Below are 9527 nucleotides of genomic sequence, written 5' to 3' on the forward strand. Positions count from 1 at the left end.
GGTCAATGTCATGAGACAAAGTATATGTAAACTGCTGTATAGAAAGTGAATTTGCTCTGTAAATCTTCACCCAAATCACAATAATAAAAAATAAAAATAAATAAAATCTTCACCCAAATCACAATAATAAAAATAAACTTAAAAAAAAATCATCACTGCAGTAAAACCACTGCCACTGAGTTGATTCTAACTCAAACTGGCCCTATAGGACAGAGTAGAGCTGCCCCATTGGGTTTCCAAGGCTGTAAATTTTTATGGCTGCAGACGCCCTCATCTTTCTCCAGTGGAGCAGCTGGTGAGTTTGAACTGCTGACATTTGGTTAGCAGCCCAATGCTTTAACCACAGTGTCAGCAGAGCTCCTTATGAATGTAATAAACTATATTAATAGAACAAAGGAAGTGAATTACGTGATCATCTCAATTGATGAAGAAAAGGCATTTTACCATTCATAATAAAAATACCCAAAAAGGCTAGAATCAAAGAGAAATTATTCAATAAAATAAAGGGCATTTATTTAAAAAAAAGAAAAAACTCAACCCATATTAACGTCCTACTCAATAGAGATAAACTGAGAGATTCCTACTAAGATCAAGAACAAGACAAGGATGTCCACTCTTACCATGGTCATTCAACATCGTTCTGGAAGTCCTAGCCACAGCAATTAGGAAAAAAAAAAAAAATTGTATCCAAATCAGGAAGGAAGAAGTATGACTATTCCTTTTCAGAGATGACATGATTCTATATAGAAAATAAGATTTCACAAGAAAGCTATTACAACTAATTAAGATGTCAGTACTCTCCAAAGAAATATACAATAAATTCAATGTAATTCCCACCAAACCCACCAAATTTCCAACATTCTTCTTTGCAGAAGTGGAAACGTCAATCCTCAAATTTGTATGGAAGGGTAATGGGATGTGCAAACCGCTAAAGCTTTCTCAAAGAAGTATAAAGTAGGAGGACTCCCACATCCTGATTTCAAAACATACTATAAAGCCACAATAATTAAAATATCCCAGTACTGTATAAAATAACAGACATATAGACAAATGGAATAGAAATAAGAGGCCAGAAATAAATCCATACATCTCTGGTGAACTGATTTTTAACAAAGGTGCTAAGTTCATTCAATGGGAAAAGAAAAGTCTTTCAATAAATGGTGCTAGGGAAAATGGACTTCTACATGCAAAAGAATGAATCAGGATCCAGGTCTTACATGATACACAAAACTAATTTAAAATGGATCAAGGACTTAAATGTAAAAATTAAAACTGTAAAATTCTTAGAAGAAAATATACAAACATGGCTTCAGGACCTAGTTTTCAACAATAGATTATCAGATATGAAAATAAAAGCAAGAGCAGCAAAAGACACAACAGGTAAGTGGAATCTCATAATAATTAAGTACTTTTGCTCATCCAAGGACCTTATCAACAAAGCAAAGAGACAATCTAAGACAAGGAGAAAATGTTGGGGAACCATATATCCAATATCTAATTTTTAAATATACATATACCTATACCTATATATATATATATATATTCTACAATGCAATAAATAAATAATGGGCAAAAGACTCAGATATTTCACCTAAGAGGAAATTCAAATGGCCAACAAGTTACATGAGAAGATGCCATTAGCCACTGTTGTTGTTAGGTGCCATCAAGTCAATTTAGACACATAGGGATCCAATGTGACAGAGTAGAACTGCCCCATAGGGTTTTATAGGCTGTAATCTTTACATGAGCACATCACCACATCTTTCTTCCAGAGTTAATGGGTGGGTTTGAACTGCCAACTTTTCGGTCAACAGCCAAGCACTTAACCATTGCACCACCATTCAAAAAAAAAAAAAAAACCCAAACTTACTGCCGTCAAGTCAATCCTGATTCATAGCAACCCCTCCTTGGGTTTCTGAGGCAGTATCTCTATTGAAGTAGATTGCCCAGTCTGCCTTCTAAGGAGTGGCTGGTGGGTTTGAACCGCCAGCCTTCTGGTTAGCAGTCAGATTCCTTAGCCACTATACCAATCACAACCACAATGAGATACCTTCTCCCCTCCATTAGAATGGCAACGATTAAAAACAACCAAAACAATACAAACAGAAAATAAAAGGTTCTACGAGGATGTGAAGAAATCAGAACCCTCATGCATTGGTAGTGGGAATGCAAAATGATACGTATAGCCACTGTGAAAAACAGTTTGGTGGTTTCTCAAAAACTTGAACATAGAACTACCATATGATCTAGAAATTCCAGTCCTGATATGCCCAAAAGAAGTGAAAGCAGGGATGCAAAAGAAACCTGTACACATTAATGTGTATACTACTCACCATAGCTAAAAGGTGGAAACAACAGAAATGTCCCTCAAAGATGAATAAATAAGTAAAATGTGGTATACACATACAATGGACTATTACTCAGTCACAAAGAGAAATGAAGTCCTGACAACACAGCACAACGTGGATGAAACTTAAAACATTCTGAGTGAAATAAGCTAGTCCAAAAGAGCAAATACTGTATGGTCTCGTTTATAAAACATAAGCAAATATATAGAAACCAAAGATTATTAATGGTTATCAGAGGTAGGCGGGCGGGAAAAAGGAGTTTTTGCTTAAGTGCACTGAGTTTATGTTAATGATGTTATGTTTGTGTGGAGCAACTCAAAAATTAACAGTGTATGATGGCTGCTCAATATGAGGAACTAACTAACCAATTAGTCACTGAACTATACATGTATAAATTGTGGAACTGGCAACTGCTTTATTGTGTATATTTTCACCACAATAAAAATTACTTAAAAAGTACTAGAAGAAAACTCTTTAAATACTATAAGAAAATATTACTTGAAATGGGTAAAGCATTTCTAAGTATAATGAAAAATCCAGTAGTCAAAATGAAAAAGAATGATAAAGTAACTATATAAAAATTAAAAATGTCTGCATGGCAAAAGCAATCATAAACAAAGTCAAAAACAAATAATATTTGCAACTCATATCACAGAAAAAACTTTATCTCTGTAATATATATAAAAGGTCCTAGAAATCACTAAGGAGCTCTGGTGGTGTAGTCCCTAAGGAATTCGACTGCTAACCAGAAGGCTGGTGGTTCAAACCCACCACCCAGTCTTCAGAAGGAAGGTTGGGCAATCTACTTCTGCAGAGATACCGCCTCGGAAACCCAAGGAGGAGTTGCTATGAGTCGGGATAAACTCAATGGCAGTGAGTTTGGTTTTTTTGGTTCAGAAATCAGTAAGAAAAAGACCAATAATTCAAAGGAAAAATAGGCAAAAGTAACACTAAACAATTCACAGGCAAAGAAACATAAAATACTCCTAAATACATAAAAAGATACTTAACCCCAGAGTCTATGGCCCTTAGGCACCCTTCAAACCTGGAACTGAACCCACCTCAGGGATCAACTTTCAGCCAAACAACAGATAGGACTGCAAATTGAATAATAACACCAGGGAGGAATGTACTCTTCAGTACAGTCAACCACATAAGACCGAAAGGACAGCATTTGCCCAAAACCGAAGCTCAAAAGGCAGAAAAGTCAGGAAAGAAGGACAAATGGAAATGGAACACATGTAAATTGTTGCATGTAAAATTACTTTGCTCTGTAAACTTTCACCCAAACTACAATTTAATTTAAAAAGAAAAAAAAAAAAGCTTGTTTTGGTTACCTATGTTCAACTTTTTGAGAAACCACCAAACTGTTTTTCTCAATGGCTATATGTATCATTTTGCATTCCCACTACCAATGCATGAGGGTTCTGATTTCTTCACATCCTTGTAGCACCTTCTATTTTTGTTTGACAGGAATAATATACTCCAAATGGGATAGCTTGAAGAAACAGGAGTTTATTCTCTTATACTTTGGAGGCTTTAAGTCTGACTTCAAAGTGTCAGGCTCTAGGGGCTGGGTGAAAGCCCGTCAACCTTTGGCCTCAGCTCTGCCTCCTGCTCCCAGCCCACTGAAGCTGGAGGCTTTTCTTCACTCAGCTGCTGGCTGCTGAGCTGACAAGCTCAAGGTTGACAAGTAAAAAGGCACAGTCCTGATATTACCAAACACACAGCAGGCCATTCATTCAAGTCCATTGAAAGTCCCAAGGTCAGCAGAGTATGGCAGGCTGCTGTACAATGACTCAGCTACATGCAGGGTTCAAGTGTGCCATAAGCTAGAGACCATTCCCAAAGCTGTTTATTATATACGGTAAGCAGACCACATCCCCAAAGCAGCTACTCAGCTGCCTGTAGTAGGTCCCACTATGGAGTTGATTGCCATTCTCATCATGGGGAATAACTATCACCAGCTGCCCAGCCACTCAACTAGTCCCAACCAAGTTGACATACAACCTTAACTACCACAATGCTTACCACTTTCTTTGTACTAAAAGAAATGAAAATTCTCCCAGCAGATTAGCAAAAATCCAAGATTGATGGCATACTCTGTTGTTAAGGTTGGTGAGAGTATATATAATCCACATGGAGGATAATTCAACACATGGTAAATTTTAGCATGGTATTTACTCTTCATAAATTTATCCTGTAGTCATACCTTCACACACAAGAACTAACATACCTACAAAATTATTCACGGTAGCAATGTAATAGCAAGAGATCAGAAAAAATCAAAATAGCCATCAAAAGGGGAAAGGTTATATAAATTACTGTATATCATATAATGAAATATTATATAGTTATAAAAAAGAATGAAGAAACTCACTATATGTGATGAGATAATATCTTCAAAATAAGCTAAGCAAAATTAAAAAGAGGCAAAATAGTATATATAGAATGCTATACTTTATGTAAAAAGGTGAGTAAGATATATAATCATATTGTTATATGCATAATAAAACTGAAAGTATACACAAGAAAGTAATAACTTTGGTCACTTTGTTTATATGGATGGGAAACATGGGTAAAACACATTTCAGATATATTTTTCATAATTTTTAGACCATGTGAATATATTTTATATTGAAGCAATTACTTTAAAAAATTCAAGCAGTCCATGAAATTTCTAAGAGAGCCAGACAAAGATAGCAACAATGATCAAAATCCCATTACGGAGCTTGTCTGTGCTATTGCTAGGCACAGACATGAGGCTTTGCTTTCTGAGCATGCTGGTAGTGGACACTTGGCACTACTACTAGAACCACTACTACTACAGCCTTAGGGAGCTGGGTTGGGGTGGGTTTGAACTGCCACTTTTGAGTCAACAGCCAAGTGCTTAACCATTGTACCACCATTAGGAAGACACAAATAACAACCACAATGAGATATCTCCTTCCCACTATTATTCATTATTGAACCATTACAAAAACTGTTATTCTCTCTTTACAAATTAAGTGACTAAGGCACAGAGAGGTTAAATATCTTGCCCAAAGTATATCAGTATCAAGTGCTGAATTGTGACATAAACTTAGGTAGTTTGACTCTAAAATCTTCACAACCAACTGCTACCCTATGCTGCTGCCCTTACTATAGGCCAAGCAGACTTTCTTAGTAATTTTATACCCTGTTTATGTAACTGTAGGAAATCATCATCGTATCTCCTATTTGTCAAGAATTATTCTTATTATTGTCTGTCAGTTTGTGATACTGTGGTGGCTTGTATGTTGCTGTGAGGCTGGAGGCTATGCCACTGGTATTTCAAATACCAGCAGGGTCACCCAGGTTTCAGCAGAGCTTCCAGACCAAGACAGAATCAGAAGAAGGAAGGGGCCATCCATTTCTCAAAGAAATAGCAAGTGAAACCTTATGAATAGCAGTTAAACACTGTCTGATACATTACTAGAAAACTTTAAGAAAATCACTGAAACAATGTCCGATATAGTGGCAGAAGATGAGCCCCTCAGGTTGGAAGGCACTCAGAATACAACTGGGAAAGAGCAGCCTCCCCAAAGTAGGGTCAATCTACTTATTCCATGGATGGAATAAAGCTTTCAGGACCTCCATTTGCTGATGGGGCACAATGCAAAATGGGAAACAGCTGCAAATATCCATTAATAATCAGAAGGTGGAATGCGCAAAGTATGAATTTAGGAAAATTGGAAGTTGTCAAAAATGGCATGAAACACAAAAAGATCGATATCCTAGGCATTAGTGAGCTGAAATGGACTGGTTTTGGCCATTTTTAATCAAACAATCATATAATCTACTATGCCAGGAATGACAAATTGAAGACGAATGGCATTGCATTCACAGCCACAAAGAATGTTTCAAGATCTATCCTGAAGTACAATGCTGTCACTGATAGGATAATATCCATATACCTACAAAGAAAACCAGTCAATACTACCATTATTCAAACTTACATACCAACCACTACAGCCAAAGATGAGGACACTGAAGATTTTTACCACCTTCTGCAGTTCTGATACTGACCAAACATGCAATCAAGATGTATTGATTATTAGTGGTGATTGGAATACAAAAGTTGGAAACAAAGAAGATTCACCAGCAGTTGGAAAATATGGCATTGAAATGAAGCTGGAGATTGCATGATAGAATTTTGCAAGATCAAAGACTTAATTCATTGCAAATACTTTTTTTAACAACATAAATAATGCCTATTTACATGGACTTGCCAGATGGAGTACAAAGGAATCTGACTCACTACATCTGTGGAAAGAGCTGATGAAAAAGCTCAGTATCTCAGCCAAAACAAGGCCAGGAGCTCACTGTGGAAGAGACCATCAATTGCTTACATGCAAGTTCAAGATGAAGCTGAAGAAAATTAAAGCAAGGTCACAAGAGCCAAAATATGACCTTGATTATATCCCACTTGAATTAAGAAACCATCTGAAGAATAGATTTGATGCAGTGAACACTAATGACCAAAAACCAGAGGAATTGTGGGATGACATCAAGAACATCATACACCAAAGAAAGCAAAAGGTCTTTTTAAAGACAGGAAAGGAAGAAGATCAAAATTGAGGAGAATTGAAGTTGCCCTTGAATGGAGAGTAACTAAAGTAAATGAAAGAGATGACAAGATAAAAGAGCTGAACAGAAAATTTCAAAGAGCAGCTTGAGAAGACAAAATCACTTATTATGATGAAATGTACAAAGACCTGGAGTTAGGAAACCAGAAGGTAAGAACACACTCGGCGTTTCTAAAACTGAAAAAACTGAAGAAAAAATTCAAGCCTCAAATTGCAATAATCAAAGATTCTATGGGCAAAATATTGAACACTGTGGGAAGCAGCAGAAGAAGACAGAAAGAATACACAGTCACTGTACAAAAAAGAATTGGTTGATATTCCTCTATTTCAGGAGGTGACATATAATCAAGAACCAATGGTACTGAAAGAAGAAATCAAAGCTGCATTAAAGGAATTCGCCTAAAACAAAGCTCCAGGAATTGATGGAATTCCCACTGAGATGTTTCAACAAATGGATGCCGCACTGGAAGCACTACTCATCTATGCCATGAAATTTGGAAGACAGCTACCTGGCCAATTGACTGAAAGAGATCCATATTTGTACCCATTCCAAAGAAAGGTAATGCCACAGAATGTGGAAATTATCGAACAACATCATTAATATAAGGAGCTCTGGTGGCATAATGCCTAAGGCATTTGATTGCTAACCAGAAGGTTGGCGGTTTAAATTCACCAGCCACTTTGCAGAAGGAAGACTGGGCAATCTACTTCTGTAAAGACTTACCACCTTGGAAACCCAAAGAGGGCCACTTTGAGTGGAAATTGACTTGATGGCAGTGAGTTTGGTTTTGGTTTGTTTATCATTAATATCATATGCAAGTAAAATTTTGCTGAAGATAATTAAAAAATGGTTTCAGCAGTAAATTGACAGGCAACCTCCAGAAATGGAAGCTGAATTCAGAAGAGGACATAGAATGAGGGATGTCATTGCTGATGTCAGATACATCTTGACTCAAAGCAAAGAAATACCAAAAAGATGTTCACTTTTGTTTTACTGACTGTGCAAAAGCATTCAATTGTGCAGATCAAAGCAATTTATGGATAACATTGAGAAGAATGCAGATTCCAGAACACTTAATTGTGCTCATAAGGAACCTCTACATAGACCAGGAGACTGTTATTCAAACAGAACAAGGGGATATTGCATGGTTTAAAATCAGGAAGGGTGTGCATCAGGATTGCATCTTTTCACCATACTTATTCAATCTGTATGCTGAGCAAATAATCAGAGAAGCTGGACTACAGGAAGAAGAATGTAGCATCATGATTGGAGGAAGAACAATTAACAACCTGAAATATGCAAATGACACAATCTTGCTTGCTGAAAATGAAGGGGACTTGAAGCACTTACTGATGAAGATTAAAGAGTTCATTCAGTCTGCAATATGGATTACACCTCAACATAAAGAAAACAAAAATCCTCACAACTGGACTCATAAGCAGCATTACGATAAGTGGAGAAAAGATTGAAGTTGTCAAAGATTTCATACTACTTGGATCCACAATCAACACCCATGGAAGCAGTAGTCAAGAAATCAGACATCATATTACACTGGGCAACTCTGTTACCAATTTGCTGAAGAGCAAAGACATCACTTTGAAGACTAAGGTGCACCTAAACTCAAGCTATGGTATTGTCCAGCTTTTACATGAATAAGACAGACCAAAGAATAGTTGATGCTTTTGAGTTGTGGTATGGGTGAAGAATACTGAAAGTACCATGGACTGCCAAAAGAACTAACACATCTGTCCTGGATGAAGTGCAGCCAGAATGCTCCTTGGAAGCAAGAATGGCCAGACTTGATCTCACCTACTTTGTTCATGTTGTCAGAAGGGACCATTCCCTGGAGAAGGATATCATGCTTGGTAAAATGGAGGGTCAGTGAAAGAGGGGAAGATCCTGAACAAGATGGATTGACACAGTGGCTGCAATGATGGGCTCAGATATACAAGGATGGAGAGGGTGGTGCAAGACGGGGCAGTGTTTCGTTCTGTTGTACAAAGGGTCACTATGAGTCGGAGCCAGCTCAATGGCACCTAACAACAACAAGGAACTCTGACGGTTAAACGCTCAGCTGCTAATTGAAAGATGAACAGTTCAATCAAAACAACAATGAGATACCATCTTGCCCCAGCACTAGCAGCAAAGTTCAACAAGACAGAAAATAAAAAATGCTGACAAGGATGTGGAGAGATTGGGACTCTCCTACACTGCTGGTAGGACTGTAAAATGGTACAACCACTGTGGAAAGCAGTACGGTAATTCCTTAAAAAGTTGGAAATAGAAATACCATTTGATCCTGCCATTCCATAACTAGGTATATATCCTAAAGAAGTGAGAGCCATGACTAGAAGAGACATATGCACACATGTTCATCACAGCACTATGTACAATAGCCAAAAGATGGAAACAACCTAGATGTCCATCAACTGAGGAATGGATAACCACACTATGGTATATACACACAATGGAATACTATGCAATGCTGAAGAATAACATAGAATCTACAAAACACCGCATAACATGGATAAATTTGGAGGATATTATATTGAGTGAAATAAGTCAATCACA

The 9527-nt window shown here is 37.2% G+C and overlaps 1 protein-coding gene across 1 annotated transcript in view; it reads right to left on the reverse strand.

Annotated features, from left to right (window-relative positions):
• DNAH12 (dynein axonemal heavy chain 12) overlaps nt 1-9527 on the reverse strand; it is a 313213-nt gene that overhangs the window by 206568 nt on the left and 97118 nt on the right. The gene's annotated exons all lie outside the window — the stretch shown is intronic.

Source organism: Orycteropus afer, unplaced genomic scaffold, assembly GCF_000298275.1.
Source record: "Orycteropus afer afer isolate SDZICR_OR568_19922 unplaced genomic scaffold, OryAfe1.0 scaffold00041, whole genome shotgun sequence".
Lineage (NCBI taxonomy): Eukaryota > Metazoa > Chordata > Mammalia > Tubulidentata > Orycteropodidae > Orycteropus > Orycteropus afer.